At 40.0% G+C, this 17,790-nt stretch overlaps 1 long non-coding RNA gene across 1 annotated transcript in view; it reads right to left on the bottom strand.

The window, feature by feature from the left end:
- LOC122436613 overlaps window positions 1-17,790 on the bottom strand; it is a 141,462-nt gene that overhangs the window by 44,379 nt on the left and 79,293 nt on the right. The window contains exons 3-4 of the long non-coding RNA XR_006268048.1: window positions 14,761-14,843; window positions 9,354-9,428 (exon numbers count right to left, since the gene is read on the bottom strand). This is a non-coding gene — a long non-coding RNA (uncharacterized LOC122436613). The remainder of the gene's footprint in view (window positions 1-9,353; window positions 9,429-14,760; window positions 14,844-17,790) is intronic.

Below are 17,790 nucleotides of genomic sequence, written 5' to 3' on the forward strand. Positions count from 1 at the left end.
CTTGGGTAGCCTGTATGTTGACATTCAGGGCTATGTTCCTGTGTTGCTGGAGAATTTGCGTGGTATGTCTTGCTCTAAAACTTATTGGCTCTTGGGTGGTGGTTGGTTTCAGTGTAGGTATGGAGGCTTTTGGACGGTCACTTATCACTTCAAGTTCCATGTAGTCAGGAGTTTTCTGGTGTTCTCAGGTTTTGGGCTTAAGTTTCCTGCCTCTGGATTTCAGTTTTATTCTTCCTGTAGTCTCAGGACTTCTCCAACTATACAGCTCTGATAATTAAACTTCTAGGTTAATGGCGAAAAGATTCTCCCCCGTTAGGGACACCCAGAGAGGTTCACAGAGTTACATGAACAGGAGAAAAGGGAGGAGGGAGATAGAGATGAGTAGGAGGAGAAAAAGGGGGACTCAAGAGGAGAGAGACAGATCTACGCAGCTGTCTGTTCCCAGAGTGTTCTCGTATCTCAGACACCTACAAGGATTCACAGAATTGGATGGGGAAGAGAAGGGGAAAAGAGGAAATAGAGGTGTTCTGAGGTAGAAAACAGAGAGTCAAGATTGGGAGGGAATAATCTTTGGTTTTAAGATAGGGCTTCTCTTTTTTTTTGTAAGGTTATAGTGTAGTGAAGATGAAAATGAAGAGTAGTAGAGGAGTACTAGAGGACTTTAAAAGAAATAAGAGAAAAAGAAAAATAGAAAATAGAAGAGAAAAAGGAAAGAAAAAAAAAGAAGAAAAAGGAGAAGAAAAAAAAAGAAAAAGAAAAAAAAAGAAAGAAAAAAAAAATTTTTTTTTTCCCCTAATTAAAAAAATCGTGAAAATCTATGAAAATGAAAGTTAAGGAGTAATGGGGGAGTAATAGGGAATTTTAAAGGAAAATAAAAGAGAAAAAATAAAAAAGAAAAATATAAAAAGAAAAAAAAAATTTTTTTTTTTCCTTACTTAGAAAAAACAGAAAAATAAAAAAAAAGTAAAAATATGTCTAGGAATTTCTCTGGAGCTGTTGCGGTCAGTGTGGGTTCGGCTCAGTTTCAGATAGCTCCTCGTTCCAGCTTGCACTTCTCGATATCTACAGGGCCCTTCCGGTGAAGTCGGTGTTTTCTTCAGGGATTTTAATCTGTTGCACCAGTCCCTTCTGAAGCGGTTCCCTTTGTTTATTTGGCTTCTGTTTGCCGGTCTCTTCAGAGGCTCATTTCCGCCCTGACACAGGCGGCCGGAGGCGGACTCTTATTCAGGTAGCTAGTTCCGTTGCGCTGCTGGGAGGGGCTGACGCTGCGGGGCGGGGCTGGCGCTGCGGGGCGGGGCTGACGCTGCGGGGAGGGGCTGGCCCTGCGGGGGCGGGGCTGACGCTGCCGGGGGGGGCGGGGCTGACGCTGCGGGGAGGGGCTGGCCCTGCGGGGGCGGGCTGGCGCTGCCGGAAGGGGCTGACGCTGCTTTCTCCGTCTGCGCTGCTCAGGCTCCCGGCTGTTCTATATGGAGCGCGCCCCGCGCTGCGCTAGGTTCCAGCCCTCGGGTGTTACACAAAAGCGCGGAAGGAAAAGCTGCGCCTGCTCTCTGTGCCTTCCCCGTCAGAGCGGTCCAGGCAGCCAGGGGCTTGGTGGGCGCGCTATCCCCAGGTGTGGCGCACCCACTCCCTTCCGCGGACCCAGTCTCAGTTTCCGCTGGCGCCAGGCGGGTGCGCGCGCCTTCCGCCCTCCGCGTCCCCAGCCCCAGTCCCCGCCCGCGCTCGGTCGGGTGCCTGCGCCCTGTGTCTCGCCGCGACCTTCCCCTCCCCCCTGCCTCCTGCCTCCGGCGGGGCTGGGCCGGTCCGCAGCCTGCGAGCTCTTCTCGGGACTTTCCCCGTCCCTTTGTTCTGCGAACGGCCGGCAGTGTGTTCCGGCCGGTCAATTTTCTCTCTCTCCTTTGGTCTCCCACAGTTCAAGTTGGCACCTCACAGAAGCTCCCCCCGATTGTCCTCAGGGCACTCAGGCCCGGACCCTAGCCCAAGCAAGGCCGCCTAAGACTCCCTTCCCGGGACGGGTCTCCGTCCTTAGCTCTTTTGTCTCACTTTTTATCTTTTATAGTTTGTCCTACCTCCTTTCGAAGACAATGGTCTGCTTTTCTGGGCGCCTGATGACCTCAGCTAGCGATCAGAAGTTGTTTTGTGAAGTTTGCTCTGCATTCGGTTATTCTTTTGATGAATTTGTAGGAGAGAAAGTGGTCTCCCGGTCCTACTCCTCCGCCATCTTGGCTCCTCGCCCCTAATTCTTGTTTGTATCATACTGTGCTAGGATGTTTTCACTCACTTTCTCTGTTCTATATAGGACACAGATGCAGAACTTCTTGAGGGAAAGGATCAACTACATCTTTAACTCTATTACCACACCATCTAACTGAGTAATTGGAAAATAGTAAGGCTATTAATTAATAGTAAGGCTATTTATTATCAAGTATAATCAAGTATTAATAAATACTTGACTAATTAATGAATGAACAAATGACTGTTGTAGTGTGTGATTTTTTTATATTTTAGGGGAGAGATTCTGATTTCAGAAATTTCCAATATATAAAGTACTAAATTCAGTATTCTTCTAAATTAAAAAAAATAATAGTCCATTCTTTTTACTCAGATATCATTGAAATTCATTAATGTTATATCTATTTTAAACAAGATTGTCATGAACAATCTATAGACTAGAAGAAAACATAGGAGAAAACATTTGTGATCTTGGATTAAGCAGACATTTCTTAGATATAATATGTGAAGCACAATCCCTAGTAGGAAAAAAAAAAAGATTGATAAATTGAATTTCATTGGAATGAAGACTTTTGCCCTATGTGTGACACTGCTAAAAGAATTAAAAGACATAGACTATGAACTGGAAAAAATTTTTGAAATCACACATGTGATGAAAGACTTGTATCCAGTTTGCATAAATACTCTCAGAAGGCAGTAATATGAAAACTATAAACCCAATCTTTAAAAAAATGAGCAAAAGATTTACAATGACACTTCATCAAAGAAAATATAGGAATGGCAAATAAGAACATGAAAAGATGCTTAACATTGTTATTAGGAAAATGCAAGTTAAAAACCACACTGTCATGCCACAGCAATTTTGTTAGAAGAGCTAAAACAAACATACAAAATAAAGATTCCAGCTGCTGACAAGGCTGTGGAGCAACTGAAATTCCTATACATTGTTTATAGCAAGTCAAAATGGAACAGCCACTTTTCAAAACAGTTGGCAGTTTTTTGTAAAGTTAAATATACTCTTATCATACAATTCAGTGACGCTGCTGTTAGGTATTTACCCAAGCCAAATGAACTTTTATGTCTACACAAAAATATATATGTTAACATTCATAGTAGGTTCATTAGTAATCACTGAAAACTGGAGTCAATCCAAACTGAGGTACATCCAATCAATGAAATACTACTCAGTGAAAAAGGAATGTACTCCTAGTAAAACAACAACATGGATAGATCTCAGTTGCATTTTTCTGTGTGAAAGATCACAGACTTAATAGACCATATACTACAAAATTCCACTGATGTAACACTCTGGAAAACATTAAACTATAGGGATGGAAAACAGATCAGTAGTTGCCAAGGACAGAGTGTGTGGAAGGGGTTGATTATAAAGGGGCAGGAAGAAATTTGAGATTATTGAACTGTTCCATTTTTCCTCCCTTTTTTTTTTAAAAAAATTATTTTTATTTTTAACACCAAAAACTTTTTTTTAATTGGTTAATAGCTGATTAACATCATTGTGATAGTTTCAGGTGAACAAATGGATACATGTATATGTATGGTTGAATTCCTTTCACTAAACTGTTCCATATTTTGATTATGATCACGGTTACATGACTGTATGTGTTTGTCAAAACTCACAGAGTGGTACACTAAAAGGATGAAGTTTACTTTATTATACTTTATTACAGGAATGGAAAAAAAATGTTAGTGGCAGATTTTTTTCTTTCTGAATTATTAATGCTTTCAAAGTCCATGTCTTATGACCATTTGCCTTCCCTGTTCTGAATATATGCAGTGTTAGCAATGTCAGCATGTATATTCCATGCCTGTTTAAGAAGAAATGTGGGACAAATTATAGATTTAAATAGCCCTAACTGTCGTCTAATAGTAGAAGTCATTAAAAGCTATTTGACTAATAGCAGCTAGAAAAAGAATTTAGATTCATACTAGAGCATTACATTGCTGAGTGGCTAGATTCCAGGTAAAGTGATTGATTGTATTATTGAGGAACACATGTTTTACTGGTCTACCTATAAATTACCCTCAGCTAAAGGGCTACAGTAATAGGTTTTCATTTCAGAGCATTTTCCTCCATTTAAAATTCCATGATTTTTTCAGTCTAATCCTTTGCCCACTTCTATATTATTCATTTGTGGAAATAATTTCCATTTTGTATTATGTGGTAGACAACTGCCATCCAGTGAAGTGAAGTCACTCAGTTGTGTCCAACTCTTTGTGACCCTATAGACTATACAGTCCATGGAACTCTCCAGGCCAGAATACTGGAATGGGTAGCCATTTCCTTCTCCAAGGGATCTTCCCAACCCAGAGACCATCCAGTAGAAGTGCCTAAAATGCTGGTAGTAATCATTTGAATGACTTGTTTCTGAGGGAACAAAAAAGAATGTGGAGGTCTTTCTTTAGCACATTCTCATTTCAGGGGGAAAGGTCAACAATTCAGATAAACCCTATTTCATATCTCTATTGGGGTCACAAGGAGCCAGCCTTACTCAATTAGTGAAAAACTCTCTCTCCAATTTAGAGTAAGGGGCAAAAATTCTTCCAGAAATGTATGATCTTCAGTGTTTGAGATTAATTTGTTTAAATACATACACATGTTATTTATTAAACTAAAAGATATTTGCCTTCTAAGTGATGACATTTCTTTTTTCATTTCCATTTCCTCCAAGATTTCTACCAATGAGTAACCTTTATTGGGTTGAAGGAAGAAGAGGGTGTTTGAAATGACATTCAGAAACATGCATTCTACCCTGGATTAACAGAGGTGATTCAGTTACCTCCATCAGGCCATTGGCCACAGATGGTGGTTTTTCTGTAACAAACTCTGCTTCCTTCAGTAGTTTCCACAACCCAAGTCCTTGTCTTTTTCGTCATATTATGATAGTCTCCCCTTATCTCTGTACTCCAACACATCCTTATGCATAGATACTTAAGTGAAGTCGCTCAGTCGTGTCCGACTCTGCGACCCTGTGGACTGTAGCCTACCAGGCTCCTCCATCCATGGGAATCTACAGGCAAGAGCACTGGAGTGGGTTGCCATTTCCTTCTCCAGGGGATCTTCCCGACCCAGGGATAGAATCCAGGTCTCCCGCACTGCGGGCAGACGCTTTAATCTCTGAGCCACCAGGGAAGCCCATAGATACTTAAGCAATTTCCTTTATGCAGATCTTGATTTCTTATCAGAAATCAATATTTTGAAGACTTTTTTTTTTCTTCATGGATTCCTATCATTTCAAAATCAAAATATTTTGCAATTGTTGAAAGCTCACAGAAATATTCCATGCGTGAGCTGACAGGAAATTGTAATCATATTGTCAAGCAATTGCTCTGACTGTGGCAAAGTGAGAATGTTAGATTACATGTGTCAGCGTTTGAAGATAAGGGCTGCTCAGTGAACAGCGTGCTGAAGGCTTGATAGGAGACGGGGAGTTTATCGCTGTAAACTGCAGCCTATTGTCGACAATAGTGCCACCTCAGCATTCCTCCATTTGCATTAGGAACCCTTTATGATCAATAAAATGTCTCAGTTGAACTATTTGGAAAGCATTCTGAACATTCCCGGAAGAGCCCGCTCTGTCAATTAATTTGTGCTAATCTGCAAGCCAGGGTTAAACAACTAATGGTTTCAAATGGGTGATATCGGTCTATCTTTCTCAGACTGGATCTAATACCATTAATATTTTCATTTCACATGAGCGACTATACAGCAAGAGGATAAATGCTTTTCTGCTAAAATGGATGAAATCCTTTATTTGGTAGCCAGTTTTCTTGGGTATTGAAAGATTTATTGCCAATCTCTCTTGGTTTTTCCCCTGGTCACAGCAAGACCCTTAAGGTTCTTCATCACCTTCCTCTCCTCCCATGGCGACTTGCAGCCTCCACCAAGGATATCCATTATTCAGAGCCTCAGTGTGCTGCGGCTACTTCCACGGCCTCATCACTCAGCATCCGCTGTGTCTTCTTCCCCAGAGGCAGGAGAAGGCTGTGGAGTCTGAGGTCAGTATGTGCTGGCTTCATTCTTTTATACAAGTTGGCAGTCAGATATTTTAAGGTGCTATATTTATTATTCAGTTGCAAAACCAGGGCGATTTCTGTGACTGATATTGTGGTATATATACTAGATGTTTACTAAATAAATACATATTTTATGATGTGCATTATTTATTAAGCTAAACATTATTCTACTCAAGTGTATCTTTTGGGCCATTCTTTTTCTTTCTTTCTCTTTACATTCTTTTAGTTTCACTTTGCTTTATGAATCTATTCCTGCTCATTGGGACCAATATTCTGAAGACAGTCTCTTGTAAGACTTGGGCACTTTGGGAGGGTACATTAACTCCTTCTGACATTTTGGCCATCACTATGTAATCGTTTGTTTCAATACCCTAAAGGAGAGCTTAGCTTCCTGAGTTGATGCACTTCCCTGGAGCATTAAACTTTCAGGAAGCCGGTAGGCTCGGGGAGGCAAGTTTTAAAACAAACCCTGCAGAGTTCCTCAGAGTAGTTTTGGGCACTCTATGTTGTTCACATGGACTGTGAGTAATCTCAGCTGCTGAAAGGGAAGCAGACCCAGGAAACACTTAGGGTTTTTGTCTTGTGTGTATTCCCTCCAGTCACCTCTGCTCCATACTTCCCCCACCTTGCTCTACTTAACACTCCTGGAGACTTAAGGCAATGCAGGTAGCTTTGGGGAGCAGATGGTCATCTCATGAAAACCTCTTTTCATGTTAAAAAAAGTGAGGGGCTTAATTTTCTTTTCAGGATAAGATCTAAAATAGGAAACAAACTGGCACATATTATGTGTCCAACACAGGTTTGTGGATTTTCAAATACTTACAGTTTGGAAGAAGGTTACTTCTCACCTTCAGTGATTTGTTATATAAAAAGATGCATAATTTAACAGTTGTTAGATAAGCAGTAGCCTGTGATGTTATTAGAGGACATCAAATGAACTGGAGAGTCAACTTGGTATTTCGTTTTTGTTTTCCTAGTCTCTTTGAAAACATCCAGTACAATAGAGTATCTTGGGATTCCTGCTTTAAAGATGGGCATGAGAAATCTTGCAACTGTTTTATGAGTCCTCAGGTGAATAATAGGCCCACCCTTAATATTTGTGGTTTTTACTTGGAGCCAGAGTATAAATGGAGGCTCTTGCCTGGCATGCTGGGCCCATGCAGAAGTCTATACCTGGGGCCCTGGTGTTGGCTAATCTATGGGGAGTACAGAAAGTCACCAGCAACACCAATTATCTGTTTCCTTGTATTATTCATCTTTATGTGTTTTGTAGTATTTTGTCTCTACCTATCCCATATGTCTGAGATTTTCAAGGCAACACTGGCACAGCTTTTACAATCTTAGTAGTGCTTGGCACAGGGCTGTGGACATAGCAAAAATAATGATACAATAATAATTTTACTGTTTTGTAACTGCATAAAGAGTTAGGTTATATGAAACTCCTTATATCCCAAATCTGTGAGATAAATATTAGATGCAGACGCAAGGAAACTATATTTAAAGAAGACTGATGTATGACTTAGAAAATGCACCCCTACAATTTAAATGCATTGTTTCCAAGAAGCCTTTTGAGCCCTTTTCTTTCTCAAGTAGGCACTTTCATTCCAATCCCAAAGAAAGGCAGTGCCAAAGAATCTTCAAACTACCGCACAATTGCACTCATATCATATGCCAGCAAAGTAATGGTCAAAATTCTGCAAGCCAGGCTTCAACAGTATGTGAACCATGAATTTCTAGATGTTCAAGCTGGATTTAGAAAGGCAGAGGAACCAGAAATCAAATGGCCAACATCTGCTGGATCATCATAAAAGCAACTGAGTTCCAGAAAAACATCTACTTTTGCTTTATTGACTACAACAAAGCCTTTGACTGTATGGACCACAACAAACTGGAAAATTCTTAAAAGTGATGGAAAAGCAAGATCACCTGACCTGCCTCCTGAGAAATCTGTATGCAGGTCAAGAAGCAACAGTTAAAACAGGACATAGAGAAACAGACTGGTTCCAAATAGGGAAAGGAGTACATAAAGGCTGTATATATTCACCCTGCTTATTTATTTTATATGCAGAGTACATCAGGCGAAATGTCAGGCTGGATGAAGCACAAGCTGGAATCAAGAGTGCTAGGAGAAATATCAATAACCTCAGATACACAGATGACACCACCCTTATGGCAGAGAGTGAAGAGGAACTAAAGAGCCTCTTGATGAAAGCGAAAGAAGAGAGTGAAAGAGTTGGCTTAAAACTCAGCATTCAGAAAACTAAGATCATGGCATTTGGTCCCATCACTCATGGCAAATAGATGGGGAAACAATGGAAACAGTGAGAGACTTTATTTTTGGGGGCTCCAAAATCATTGCAGATGGTGACTGCAGCATGAAATTAAAAGAACTTGCTCCTTGGAAGAAAAGCTATGACCAACCTGGAGAACATATTAAAAAGCAGAGACATTACTTTGCCAACAAAAGTCTGTCTAGTCAAAGCTGTGGTTTTTCCAGTAGTCATGTATGGATGTGAGAGTTGGACCATAAAGAAAGCTGAGCACTGAAGAATTGATGCTTTTGAACTGTGGTGTTGGAGAAGACTCTTGAGAGTCCCTTGGACTGCAAGGAGATCCAACCAGTCCATCCTGAAGGAGATCAATCCTGAATAGTCACTGCAAGTATGATGTTGAAGCTGAAACTCCAATATGTTGGCCACCTGATGTGAAGAACTGACTCATTGGAAAAGACCCTGATGATGGTAAAAATTGAAGGTGGAGGAGAAAGGGATGACAGAGGATGAGATGGTTGGATAGCATCACTGACACGATGGACATGAGTTTGAGTAGGCTCCAGGAATTAGTGATGGACAGGGAAGCCTGGTGTGCTGCAGTCTATGGGGTTGCAGAGAGTCGGACATGACTGAGCAACTGAACTGAACTTGGGTTTAGCAGCCATTAATCTCTGGTCCTTTTATGTTCCCTTGACAATTGTTCATATATCTCTTTTTAGCTGTTCCCACATTCTATTTATATTATTGTTCTTTAAGTGTATATCTTAGCTCGCCTTCTGGAATGTGAGATGTTAAAGCAGAAGGAGTCTCACTCACCTTTGTGGGATCCTATACACTCCAGAAAGACTTAATCCTTGCAGGTGCTCAGTAAATGTGTGTTTGAATTGAAATCTGGAAAATAGTTAATGCAGCATCTTTTCATTAAATGCACTTTAGTGGAAAGATAAACATCACACAAATAAATCATTGTTTATATTCTGTAGACCCTGAGAGCAGATCCTCAAAAATACAATATTGTGTAGTTGTGGTTTTTTTTTTGTTGTTTAGTTACTAAATCATGTCTGATTCTTTTGTGACCCCATGGACAGTAGCCCGCCAGCCTCCTCTGTCCATGGGGTTTCCCAAGCAAGAATACTGGAGTGGGTTGTCATGTCCTCCTCCAGGGGATCTTCCTGACCCAGGGATGTAACCTGTGTCTCCAGTATTGGCAGGCGGATCCTTTACCACTGAGCCACCAGGGAAGTGTAGTTATGAGTGCGTGTGTGTGAAGTCGCTTCATAATACCTTTATTAAAAAGGAATTTTAGATTTGAAAACTGGTTTATTTCATTACACATCAGAAATCTACACCATCTTTGATCAAAACTCTATCCAGATTAACTTGATAAAACAACTGATTAATATAAAAACAATATTTAAAAATTACCAGTTGAAGAGTGATAAAAGTTTCTGTCTTCAAACCATGGTTTAATAAGTACTAGTATGGTGCTCACAATCAGCATATAAGTATTTATCAGAGCATTTGTTCTTTAGACAAAGTTACTTATGATTTAAAAAAAGACTGGGATAAGTGATATGCAAATCTTCAAACTGCATGAATTTGCTACTGCAATGAAAGTGAAAGTTGTTCAGTTGTGTCCAACTCTGCAACCCCATGAACTGTACAGTCCATGGAATTCTCTAGGCCAGAATACTGGAGTGGGTAGCTGTTCCCTTCTCCAGGGGATCTTCCCAACCCAGGTATCGAACCCAGCTCACCCTCATTCCAGGCGGATTCTTTACCAGCTGAGCCACTAGAGAAGCCCAAGAATACTGGAGTGCATAGACTATCCCTTCTCCATAGATCTTCCTGACCCAGAATCAGGACCAGAATCTCCTGCATTGCAGGCTGATTCTTTACCAGCTGAACTACCAGGATAGTGTGTGAATAGCTTTCACCTTCAACAATGAATTAAAACATGTTTTGTCCTGTATGAAAGACTTTTTCACATTGCGCTAGACAATACCCTTCTAACTTTCCACCCACTCATTATATTTTTAAAAATTTAACAGTGTCTCCTAGGTGATGACTGAATAGTGGTGATCTTTTTTGCCATGTCACCTGTACTGACTGATACATAATCATGTGACAGAGTCTTACAGTTACTGTAGAGGATTTTATGTTAGGAGTGAGGATGTAAATGATGTTTAAAAGAACTTTAATTACTGACATATCATTTGTGTTAAATGATCCCAAGGGGATTTTGAAGTTCTGAGAACAGCATCTCCTTGCATTCTCTTTCCTTTAAACATCACCTTACATTTCTCATGCACTCCTGTACTTTTCCTCTTCCTTTGATTAGATAGGTTCACATCTCTACTGAGTGATGAGCTTTCTGAGCATTTATAGCTGATTTTTAACTTGGTCAGAGGATGAAAACATGTTGAAAAATAAAAAACTTGTTGAACTGTTAAACCACAACTTGTCTCTTTTGCTAGGAAGTAGCATTGAGTAGCCATTTCATTATTTTTGCTTTTAAATTGTGCTAATACAACATAAGCCAGATAACATATAGCAAAAGCTACCTAATTATGAAAATATTTATTATGCTGCTTCTAGTTTTTGAAAAGTCTGGTCAAAGTTTGCTGCCAAATATGATGACTTTAAAGACTGATGAATTTGGGTATCTGTTTTCATTGTAATTCTTAAAGATCCTACCATTTTCTCCTATTCCTTCCAATCTCAAAGCCAGTGATCCATCCTCTGGTTTATCCTCTATGACCTCTTTGAAGGTATTACCTTAATTTGTAATTTTTCTTAAAACCAAGATCCTTCTCACCTCAGGACCATTAAATCTACTCTTCCTTTTCAGTCTAGAGTGTTCTGCTTTTATACCTGTTTTCTCCTTTTCTTCCTTCTCCTTTATGCACTTTTTTGGGAGTTGGTATATTATTCTATTCTCAAATTCTTTTTTAAAAAATTTTATTTATTTATTTTTTCCATTTATTTTTATTCATTGGAGGCTAATTACTACAATATTGTAGTGGTTTTTGCCATACATTGACATGAATCAGCCATGGATTTACTGGGAAGACCCAGAGGGATGGGATGGAGAGGGAGGCTGGAGAGGGGATCAGGATGGGGAACACATGTAAATCTATTCTCAAATTCTAACTTAAATGTTATTTCTTGGAAGGCTTGAAGAGAGATATTAACAAATTAAGAGACCAGGGGAAGTTTAATAGTGATAACACAAAAAATTAGTATTCACTAGGATTTGGGGTGAATGAAAAGCTGTTTGGACCTACGTCGCCCAGTCTCTACTTGGGAGTGCCTTGTGCGCTCATGATCACTTGCTCAATCATGTCCAGCTCTTTGTGATCCCATGGACTGTAGTCTGCTAGGCTCCTCTGTCTAAGGAATTTTACAGGCAAGAATACTGGAGTGGGTTGCCATTTCTTCCTCCAGGGGATCTTCCCAACCCAGGGATCAAACCCTTGTCTCCTGCATCTCCTGCATTGTCAGGTGGATTCTTTATCATTGTGCCACCTTGGAAATCCCTCTTCCCTCCAAAATACAAATGACACTACCTCTCTTCCTGACTTTACACTCCTTAGTGTTTCCAGCAACTGCTTTGATCATATTTATTTTCTCCCATTCCTCTGAGAGAAGCCCAGCCACTCTGGTGTGTACATTTTGATGGAACGGAATAGAGAATCTGTAGAATACATGTTTGCAATGAGGCTTAAATTATTTTTCTTGTTTTCTTTCTCTGAGACAGGCTTGCTTATTCCCCAAGGCCTGGTGGATGTCATCTAATCAATACAATCTCCTATACTTCTTAAAGCTAAATTGTTACAGCCACCTTCTTCCATATTAGTTATTCTAGAGTTCTGATATAAACTGAATGCCTGTGTTCCCACAAAATTCCTAAATTGAAACCCTAATCTCCAGTATGATGCTATTTGGAGGTGGAGCCTTTGGAAAGTAACTTGGTTTAAATATAATCATGACCTGATGATGGGATTAATGCCTTAAACAAGAAAGAAGAGACATGCAATGACTCTCTGCTTGTACACACCAAGGGAAGGCTATGATACATAACCAGAAAGAGGGCCCTTATCAAGAACCTGAGCATGTATGGCACTCTGACATCAGATTTCCAACCTTCAGAAAGTGATAAATAAATGTGTGTTGTTTAAGGCCCCTTGTCTGTGGTATTTCATGATAGCATCCAGAACAACCCACAGATTCCTAGAAACCATGTATCATGGGCACAGTAGGATCCAATCAGAGAGTTAAAGAGCTGGTAGTTTGTGCGGTAGAGCTTGAAAATAACCCCTGAAGCAGTGATGTACTTTTGGGAAAGACTTGGCGGTGTGGTGCAAGGGTAGAGAAGCAGTGGGTGCTACAGGCTGGTGAGCATGGGCAGGGCTGGGTCCTGAGGCTAATAAGTTAAAGAGAAGATTCCAAAATGGTGCTTGCCAGCACCGGTGTTTTTATGGTAAAAGGAGCTCCCAAAATGCCTGCTGCTAGTGTCCAGATCTCCAGGATGAGCTCCTGTTACCTCCTGCTTCTCTAGGAGACTCTCCAAGATTAGCAGGTGGGTCTGACCTAGGCTCCTCTCCAATTACTGCTTCTTCACTAGTCCACAGTTTGTGAGATTTTCTGTGCTCCCTTTAAGAGTGGAGTCTCATTTCCAACAGCCCTCTGGAATTCCTGAAATAAGCTATTGGCCTTCAAAGTCAAATGTTGTGGGGGCTCGTCTTCCTGGTTAGGGCCCCTGGGCTATAGAACCAGAAGTGAGGCTCAGACCCCTTGCTCCTTGGGGAGAACCCTGTAGTTGTAATTATTCTCCTGTCTGTGGGCCGCCGCTCCAGTGGGTATGGATCTTGACTATACTATGACTCCACTCCTCCTACCTGTCTCGTGGTTCCTCCTTTAATCTTTAGCCATAGAAGATCTTTCCTGGGAGCATCCCATCTTTTTCATGGATATGCATGTGTGCTAAGTCACTTAAGTTGTGGCCTAATCTGTGTGACCAGTTGGACAGCAGCCTGCCAGACTCCTCTGTCCATGGGATTCTCCAGGCAAGAATATTGGAGTGGATTGCCATGCCCTTCTCCAGGGGATCTTCCTGATCCAGGGATCGAACCTGCATCTCTTGCATCTACTGCACTGGTGGGGGTGGGGGTGGGGTTGGGTTCTTTACCATTAGTGCCACCTGGGAAGCCCTTTTCATAGATAGTTCTGTAGATAGTTGTAATTTTGTTGTGAGAGAAGGTGAGTTCAGGTCTCTGTACTTTGCCTTCTTGGGAATTCCCTCAGGTCCTTTTTCAATTAATTTGATTTTAAAAAGGGACTCTAGAATACATAAATATCAATATATAGCATATTGACATAAGTTTGACTATCAAGAATATTTTAATGTGAAAATTTTCAAATTTTTAATTGAGAAAATAAAATGCTTTATTCTTATTTTGTATAATACATGTTTAATTATTCATATTTTTAGAAAATATGTCTTTAAATTTTATTAAGAATGTAGATGATATAAATTTTTTTTTTGAAAATGCATTTTTTTTTGAGGTTTCATAACCTGCGGTTCCTTTAAGGACTTTCTATTTAGATGATTTTTACATTCATATGTTTTCTCATCCTAATGGACAAACTTCTGATTAAAGTTGGAGAGCTGTCATACTCCCAAGATAAACTTAATAGTGTAAAAATATTAAGCTCTCATTAAACAATATAATGAGAATCTCTTCAAATCTGCATTGGAGAGTCCCTAAAATTCTCTCCTCTTTCACTTTAAGTATCTCTCTCTCTCTCTCTTTTTTTTTTTTGCTCAGAATATTAGTAAATGAATCAATGGTTGTGAGAAAATTCACTGGTATCTTACCTAAAAAGCATTGTGACTATTTTTTTCAAAAACAGCATTGAGCTTTTAAAGAGTGGTTTACTTATCCATTGCTGCATAATGAATTGTGCCATAACTTCCTGGCTTAAAAAAATAGACATTCATTATCTCACAGTTTCTATAGGTCTTAAATCTAGACATGGCTTAGCTGGGTCCTTTGGGATCAAGGTCAGTCATGAGCTTGATTGAAGTCATGCTTGTGGACCAGGCTTGGTCTCATCTGCAGGCTTGACAAGGAGAAGATTCACTTCTAAATCTACTCCTGTGGTTGTCGGAAGGATTGTCCTCCTTGTGGGCTATTGTAGTTAGACCTTAGCTGCTCACCGGCTCTTGACCAGAAGCCTCCCTCAGTACCTGACCACATGAATTCTCCACATTACAGAGGCTCATCATGGCAGCTGGTGTCCCTAAGAAGGGTGAGAGAGAGTATTAAAGACTGAAGCCGTGGTTTTTCTTTAACTTAGTGTAAGAGTTGACTTCCCATCACTTTTGCTGTAATATATCTCATGAAACAATTCTCTAGCTGCAATCCACACTGAAGGGAGAGTCAGACACAAGAACATGAATTCCAAGAAATACGGTTCATTAAGAGTTGTTTTAGAGTCTGCCTACAACAAACCTGCTTCGCCAACAACTCTCCTCCTTCACTAAGTTGGGAGCAACACTTTCTTTCTTTGGGACAATCAAAAACTTCAGAGCCAACTTTGAACTGTCTTTTTTTCCCCATCAAATGACATTCGAGACTGTGAGGAAGTCTTGTCAGTTCTACTTTAAAAATAAATGCAGACTTTGATCACTTCCCATGCTTTCATCATTATCACCCTGGCCTTAGACCCCATACCTTGAGTCTAGATGACTGAAAGAGCCTCCTAATAGGTGTTTCTGCTTTTGTCCTTACCCACCATAAGTCTATTCTCTACACAACAGCCAGAGAGATCCTTGTAAAACAGAAATCAGCTGCATCATCCTCTTCAAAATCTCCTTTAACTCCAAGTAAAAGCCAAAATTTATGATGCACTGCAAAGCTTTTCATGAGTTGGCTCTTCATTCTTTACTACTCTCTCATGTGCTCCACTCCAACCACACTGACTTCCCTCTATTCCTCTAGCTCAAGGACAGGCTATGGCCAAGGGCCTTTCCTATGGCTTTCTCATCTGCCTGTAAGGCTCTTTCCCTAAATAAATATCTGCTTGGCTAACTTTCTCTGCTACATAAGTTCTCTTTTAAACCTTGATAAGGCCTGCCCTGATCATTCAAATTTTGTATACCAACCTATCTTCCTCACCTCCATCCCTCCAACCTGATTTACTTTCTTTATACCACAGCACATATAATCTCCTATGAATTGAATTAAGTTCTTCCAAAAAAGAGTCATATGATGAAGTTTTAACTCTCATTATGTCAGAATGTGACTTTATTTGAAAATAAGGCCACTGTAGATATAATTAGTTAAGATGAGGTCAAATTGAAATAGAGTGGGCCCCTAGTCAAATATGACTGGTGTCCTTATAAACAGAGGGTTAGGACACAGACACACCCAGAGAAAGAAAGCCATGTGAAGATGAAGGCAAAGATCATGGTAATGTGTCTTCAAGCCAAGGAATGCCAAAGATTGCCTGCAAACCTCCAGAAGCTAGACGAGAAGCTTGAAATAGATTCTTTCTCACTAGCCCTCAGAGGGTCTGGCCTACACCTTGATCTTAGTCTTCTAGCCTTCAGAACTGACAGATGATTGTTTTTTAAGTACCTTGTTGTGGGATGCCTAGCAAATTGATATATCATCTCTTAATACATTAGCAACTTAATTTTTATTATTTGTATATTAATAGTTTACTGTGTGCCACACAAGATGCAGGTTTGATCCCTGGGTCAGGAAGATTCCTTGGAGGAAGAAATGGCAACCCCCTCAAGTATTCTTGCCTGAAAAATTCCTTGGACAGAGGAGCCTGGTGGGCTAAAGTCCACTGGAACACAAAGAGTTGGACACAACTGAGCCACTGAGTGACTGAGCATACACACACTGTGTTGTCTTATTGAAATGTAATCTTCTTAAGGGCAGGGGTCTTTGCACATTTTGGTCACTGGCAGAGATCCATGCCTGGTATATAGTAGGGTCTAGACAAATAATTATTGAATTAATGACCAAGAAACAACTTTTCTCTATGAAATTATTTATGCTATATTAGTTATGCTCAAAGGACTCCATGAAAACATTAATACATAAAGAGTTTATAGCTCAAGTGAAAATCAAATCTTGAAAACATCAAGTGAAAAATATTTTGCTAATAATACTTAGTAGATATTATAATATTAATCATAATGAAGAATCAGTAGCATACAGTAGAACATTTGGCTGTATCATCATTTTGAAATACTTGATATGAAAAAGTTGTATTGGATTTGAAATCCAAATAGATTATCACAAGATTTTTCAAAATTACTTTGGTGAATGAAAGGAAAAAAAAAGAGTTGTTAGATTTCACATTGTTGTTGAGTGACTAAGTCATGTATGACTCTTTTGCTACCCCAAGACAGAGGAACCTGCCAGACTCCTCTGTCCATGGGATTTCCCAGGCAAGAATACTGGAGTGGGTTGCAATTTCCTTCTCCCAGGGATCTTCCTGACCCTGCAATTGAACCCCAGTCTTCTGCATTGGCAGGAATATTTTTTTTTTGCTGAGCCAACAGAGAAGCCCTAGGTTTTGTGCCATACTAAAGAAAAAATATGCTCCAAATTCTGGCAATGATGAGAATTCCATTCACCAGTCAGAAGACTATTAATAATCTTAATGATATTTGCTACCTTTACTTGTGTGAACAAAGTTGCTCATTAATGGTTGAGTATAAAAATTGAAGAGGTTATCTGTTTTGGTTACTTATTTCTACACAGCAAAGAGCCCAAAGACTTTGTGGCTTAAAGCAATAAGTTATTATTGCTTACAGTTCTGTAGGCTGTCTAAACATTATACAATTTGGCTTTGGATCTCTCATATGATGGCACTGGTTTTCAGCTGGGTCTATAGTCATTTGAAGTTTGACTAAGATGAGCAGGGTATCCCAGATAGTTGGCAATTGATGCTGGCTGTTAGCTGATAACTCCACTGACATTGTCAACCTGAGTGCCTACACTTGGTCTCTCCATGAAGCTTAGGCTTCTTCCTCATGGCAGCTTGATTCTGAGATGGTCATCCCCAAAATAAGGGCTTCAAGAGCGCCAGATGGAAGCACCAAAACTTCTTAAAAGATTTAGTTTCAAAAGATCAAGAATGTTACTCTCGCTGCATTTAATTGGTTAAAAAAATTACTAGGAAAATTCTGAGCTCAAGAGAAGGAGAGCTAGATTCTGCTTCTCGA

This window comes from Cervus canadensis, chromosome 2, assembly GCF_019320065.1.
Source record: "Cervus canadensis isolate Bull #8, Minnesota chromosome 2, ASM1932006v1, whole genome shotgun sequence".
NCBI lineage: Eukaryota > Metazoa > Chordata > Mammalia > Artiodactyla > Cervidae > Cervus > Cervus canadensis.